Source organism: Otolemur garnettii, unplaced genomic scaffold, assembly GCF_000181295.1.
Source record: "Otolemur garnettii isolate 467f Iridium unplaced genomic scaffold, OtoGar3 scaffold00037, whole genome shotgun sequence".
NCBI classification, from domain to species: domain Eukaryota; kingdom Metazoa; phylum Chordata; class Mammalia; order Primates; family Galagidae; genus Otolemur; species Otolemur garnettii.
Window position 1 is genome coordinate 14,268,997 of NW_003852432.1, and position 6,844 is coordinate 14,275,840.

Consider the following 6,844-nt stretch of genomic DNA (forward strand, 5'->3'; position numbering starts at 1 on the left):
TCTTCTTCTGGAACCTGACAGGGGGAGCCAACCTTGTTGATGGGGGGCTGGCACAAATGATGTGTGAACTCCTTTCCCCTAACCATTCGCAAGTGCACAATAGGATACCTGAGACCATTGATAACACACGCACTTGCGCAAGTGCAAACAGCTCGGAGAAAGGAGCTGTGGCAGATAAAAGGTATTCCAGTCTTCCTTACTGCTCTGTGCCGAAATGCAGATACGCTGCATAGCCACGCCCATCACTAAGTCTTATGGGTAGGGCTTATATTTAACAAATGCATAGAAATCCTCTAGGGCTTATTTTTGGGATAGGTCTTATTTTCGGGGAAACATGGTAGTAAATTTTGTTCTAAAAGGAGACACCATCTCTGTTTTCCAAGACTGTTTACTAAACAAACATCCTTGGAAACTAGAAACAATGGAATTAACCATTAACAGGAGAATTAACAAACAACAGGAGAAAGAATAAAAACAGACTGTAGGTTAATATAATGTGATAGAGCAATGAAACAGAATAAACTGTAGATATATACAACAGCACAAATGTCAAAAAACCTTTCATTCCAAATAAAAAAATGACAAAAAATTATGTGTTATATAAACTTCAAAAACTGATGAAAATAAAGCAATCAGCATAAGATTCAGGTATTGTGGGGCATGAAGAGGTGGGGAGGTTGGGGGTAGAAATATTGACTAGAAGAAGCCTTAAAATGACTTTCTGAGAGTGAAGGAATATTTTTTAATCTTGATTATTAAAGATTAAATCACATCTAAGGTCAGTAATCATAAACTTAATATCTAAACATTTCACTAAACATAATGATAATTTAATTAAGAGAGGAAAAACCCTTGATTATTTTTCCATTTGACACTTAGATTAATACAATCAAATTACAGAAAGAAAAAGATCCCAATGGGTCTGTTGTGAATTACTTTATTTTCTTAATTTCACTTCAGGAGAATTATTAGGCTTATAGTCACTGCAGAACTCTATGATTCGCCACTCTTATTGTGAAATTTTCCTACTCATTTTTATATATATTTTTACTGACTTAATGAGATTTTCTGAAAATGTGTTACTGATGCCGTAATGGGAAGCTACATGCTTGTACATATTTATTATGTAATCAGATACTTTAGGTATTCCCCAAATCACTATTCTAATTGTCTTTGTGTCTTCTAGGTTATAATCATCTATAAATGATAATACATTTCTTTCTGAAAATAACACATGCCATATTGATTAATTGAATATCTAACAAAAACTATCAGAAAATCCAAAGCTATCGTAAATTGCAATACAAAGAGAGCCCTGCCTTGCCCAGTACCCCATGGAATCTCTCTGGCCACTGTAGGATCCCTGGCACATTTCAGGTACCCTGCCTGCAAGTGTGGTTGATCCAAAATCAATAAACAGAAGCGCAGGACTTATGTGTGTTTCTTTTTGGCTCCTTTGTTTCTAAAATTGATTCTCAAGTTAGGCACAGGTGGTGATGGTCCCCGGAATGTTTTCCATTTCTATGTTAGCAATATTGACTCATGTTCTCATAGTACAGTGATTCATCAACTTTCAGCCACAGCCTCTAGTCTGAGCCTGTCTGCTATTTTCCATCAGAAATTCCTGGGGGTTTCTTATATCCTCATAGACCTTTCCTAGTTTTCAGAAGTCCTACATATTTGCCTTTTTTAAAAAAAATGTATTTTGTTGGTTTTTTCCCTAGGAGTCTGAGAAAGAGACAGTGAATTTCTTGTAATCACATTAACACTGAACCCAGGAATCTTGGTATCTATTCTCTGGGGAGGTTTTATCTTCCTCATTTGAAAAGAAGTAGAAGTAGTAAGGCGATCAAGTTTGCCATCCAATGGATGATTCATCTGGCCATGAATTTGTGGTGGAAAAAGAGACTTAGTTCCTAAGTAGACCCCGACAATTAACTATTTACATGAAAAGTATGCTCTGAAACAACTGAAACTGGGAAGTCAACCTGGAAAACTCCTGCTAAAGTGCTCTAGATGAAGGGATGAGACTGGACTCTGATTGGAGATGGCTACTAGCTTGAAAATACAGATGTCCTGTCTGCTGCTGGTTCTTCTCCCCAGTCAGGTAGTACAAGCTGTCTGTCCGGGGGCATGAGCAGCAGAGGACACTTTTCCTCACATGTCTTTGCTAAAGGTCTAACCTTTCAGCTCATAAATTTTAGATACTTGGGGTATGCATTGCTTTGTTCTCTGAGCTTTTAATCAAAAAGCCTAACTTTTTTTATTAAAACCCTAGGTTCTGTATTTGTTTTGTCATTCTTTTTATTGAAGTACAACATGCAAGCAGGAAAGTGCATAAATCACAAATGTGTAGCTCAATGAACTGTCATATTCCCTTAGGTAACCAGCCTCCAGATCACGATGTTTAATACTAGCACTCTAGAAGACCTGTCATGCCTTTTCCTAGTACTAGTCTCCACCTCAACTTCTTTTTTTTTTTTTTTATTAAATCATAGCAGTGTACATTAATACTATCATGGGGTAGAGTGTACTGTTTCTATATACAATTTCAAATACTTTCATCCAACTGGTTAACATAGCCTTCATGTCTTTTTCTTAGTTACTGTGTTAAGACATTTATATTCTACATTTAGAGAGATTCACATGTACCCATATAGGATGAACCATAGGCGTCATCCCACCAATCACCCTCCCTTCTTAGCAAAGTATCTCAAGAATGGAAGAAAAAGTATCCAATGCACTCAGCCCTGCTATGAAACTAATTTATAGCTATTATAGGAAAGCTATAATTATAATCCACCTCAACTTCTAATAGCACTGGTTAGTTTTATCTGTTTTTGATTTGCCTGTCGATAGAAGCCTACAATATGTAATTTACCAAGTTCAAAGTTGTTTCTATACCAATAGTTTCTTCTTCCCATTGCTTTATAATGTACTATAAATAGTTATATATTCATTCATTCTACTCTTGATAGACACTTGAGCCATTTCCCAGTTCTCCCTATAAGAAATAATACCTCTATGGACACTCTTGTCCATGCATTTATTAATAGTAAATTTGTGTTTCTAATGAGTATATAGTTGTTGAACAAAGAATATGTGTGTGTTGAGCTTTAATCAATGCTATCAAATAATTTTCTAAAGTGATTTTATTATTTTATGCTTCCACCAGCTGTGTGTGAAATTTCTAGCTGCTACGTTCAAGTATACTTGACGCCAGTTTTTTTCAGTTTAGCCCTTCTAGAGGGTAAGTAGTGGTATGATACTGCAGCTTGGATTTCTATTGCTTTGATGACTTTTAAAAACATTCACCTCTTCCCATGTTTTTTAGGTTCTTAAATATCTGTTGTTGTGAAGTCTTTTTTCAATTGTTTACCCATTTTCAATTATGTTATGAGACTTTTTGAACTTGAAGGAGTTCTCTATGTATTTTGAATAGAAGTCCTTTGCTTAACGTAGGTGTTGAAAATACCTTCTTCCGTTCTGCGACGGGTCTTTCCCTCTCTTAATGATTTCTTTTAATGTACATACATTCATAACTTTAATATACATAATGTACTTAATGGTGAGATTTTGAGAGCTTTCTTTGGAATTGGAAACATGACAAAAGTGTCTACTCTCATTATTTCTGTTCAATATTGAACTGAAGTTATTTGTAGCCAGTCCAAGAGGGCAAGAAGAAGGAGGAAGACGCTGGAGAAGAGGATGAGGAGAAGAAAAGGAAAATAATGTTTTGGAAATAAAAGAATTGGAGAGAAAAATATTTAAAAAATAAAAAACATTGAAGAGGAAGAATTAAAGCTCTTATAATTCATAGGCAAAAATGGACACAGAGGGTCCAAAAGAATCTGCAAGTTATGCAAACTTAAGGGTAAATTTAGCTATTAATAGGTCATTAAATGCATGGTTAATATAAAAAGGAAATTGTTTTATTCTATACACAGTAATGCATCACTTAACAACTGGGTTATGTTATGAGGAATGTATCCTTACTTACACAACCTAGATGATAGAGACTACTTACAACACCCCTAAGCTGTACGGTAAACTTTGGCTATAAACCAGTACATGATGTTACTGTACCGAACACAGTAGGGGATTGTAATACATGGAATGTATTTGTGTATCTAAACATAGAAAAAGTATAGTATATGTCTCATATTAAGGATAAAATAATGATACATTCCCAGAGGGGATCTACAGTGAGTGGAGCCTGCAGAACAGGAAGTTACTGTGGGTGAGGCTGTGAATGAGTTATGAGTGAACGGGAAGGCCCAGGACATTACTCAATACTAACACAGACTTTATAAAATACTGTTTACTTGGTCTACACTAAATTCATGAAAAAATATTTTTTCTTCTTCAATAATAAATTAACTTCAGCTTATTGAAGCTTTTTCACTTTGTAAATTTTATTTTTACCTTTTTGGCTCTTTTATCATAATACTTAGCTTAAAACACAAATGCATTATACACAGAACAAAAATAGTTTCTTTATATTCTTATTCTATAAGCTGTTTTCTATTTTTAAACACAGTTTTAAACAGTTAAACTAAAACAGTTTTAGTTTTAAATCTTTTAAAGTTTATAACCTTTAAAGAAAAAAAACTAAGATACAACACAGACACAGGGTCAGGATCACCAATATCAATCAATGCCTTCCACCTCCATATCTTGTCCCTCTGGAAGGGTTTCGGGGCCTTAAATACATGGAGCTTTTATCTCCTGTGACTAAAAATGCCTTCCTCTGGAATACCTCCTGAAGCACCCCCCAAGACTTTTTTATTATTAACTTTATAAATAGGTATAGATACAGACATATACATTTATAAGGAGTACACTCTAAAATAATAATTGCACATAAAAGGTATAGGATAGTAAATACATGAACCAGTAACAGTCATTTACTATTACTATTATCAAGTATTATGTATTGTCCATAATTGTATGTGCTAAACTTTCATATGGTGGGTGGGCAGCATCTCCACAAACACGTGAGTAATCCATTGCACTGGGACACTTACATTGGCTGTGACGTCACTAGGTGATAGGAAACTTTCAGCTCTATTATAAACTTATGGCATCACTTTGTATATATGGTTCACGGTTGACTGAAAAGTCATTATGCAGCACATGATCATACCAGCAATAAGCAAATATAAAAAGAAATTTTTAAGACAATACTATTTATAAGGTCATGAATAAACATCAAATACCTAGGAATAAATCTAACCTAGATATCTGTATCATGAAAACTGCAAAGCATTATGGAAAGACTTTAAAATCCTAAATAAATGTAGGAACATACTGTGCTCCTGCATTTAAAGACTTATATGTGAAGATGCCAATTATAACCAAACTGATCTATATAGAACAAATGCAATCTATAGACTACATTCCAAACACTCTCAGTGGAAACTGATAAATGGCTTTTTTGAATTTCATATTAAAAAGGTAAAGGGCCAAAAGTAGCCAAGGTGTGGGGCAAGAACATAGCTGGAGGTCCCTACATGGCAACATTTTATTACAGCAGAATGATTTTCCTTTCATTGTATTTTATCAGTATGTTCTACTTAGCTTAGATGAATTGCCAGTAGGCCGGAAGCCCTCCAGTTTTTTGAAATGAGGGATCCTGTGCTTTGTTACTGCAGCTCCTCAAGTAACTGTAAGAGATGTAGTTGACGTCACCTTTAGAAAGGAACGGACCCTTCAGCAAACGAGACATACGTGAGTTTTGTCTTGGGCACACACACTTTGTCTGCTTTTAATGCATTTCCTTTTGCTCTTTTTTTCTCCTTTATAAGCTCTAACTTCCCTACCTTTACTGTAGCCTTTTATCTTAATCTTTTAACTCTCACTCTAATAGCTTTAATCTCATTAGCTACTAACCCATTTTCCTTCATTTTAAAGCCCAGCTGTTCTGTTCTATTATGTTCAACCCAAAGTTTGGGTATGAGAAGTTTGCTTTTCTGTGGACTATTCTTTCAGTTCTTAGTTCCCACTAAACTCATTTTGTTTCTGAACAAAATCATGTGAAGCTGGATGGCAAACAGTTTAATGAAGAAGCCTTCTGTTCATTAAAGTATAAAAGAGTAGCTTTTTTTTTTTTAAATCTGCCACCTAATGTTCTCTATCTAACCCCCTCTTTGTGAAGTAATGGAAATTCACAATATTCATTTATTTTTCTGGTCAGTATTCAATCCATTTAAAATATTAGAAATATTATATGAATTGTTCAATGTTCCAATTTCTTTCCTTATTTCCTTCATTTTGCAGATAAGGAATCTTAGGTTAGGAAACATGTCCAAGGTCACAGGTCACACAACTAGGAAGTGGTGACAGAGGCAAGGTTTGAATCCTAGACGTCTGGCTCGAGAGGCAATAAACATTATAAAAAGTTCATTGAAAGAAAAAATTACTTGTGTAAGATAGCACTGAATATTAGGTTATTAAATAACAAACATTCAATTTTGAATCAAAAGTTTAGTTTATTATATCTCAGACAAGAAGCAGTACAGTTGATCAAAGTATGTGCCTAACCTATCAACACAGTTTTGCCATCTTAACTACAGCTTGTTTATGCCAACAGCGAATAAGCCAAGAGTGCGTGGCAATGAAATCACAAAAGGCATTTTCCACAGCTTGTTGTGAATTGAATATTTTTTTTCTTGCAAAAGTGTCCCAAGGCCTGCAAGAAGTGGTAGTTAGTTGGTGCAAGATCTGGTGAATACAGTGGATGACAGTTTCCAAGTCCAGCCTTTACAGTTTGAGCAGCGTATTTGTGTGCCATGTAGTCCAACACTATCTTGCAAAAGGATTGGCCTCTCTATTGCCCGTTCTT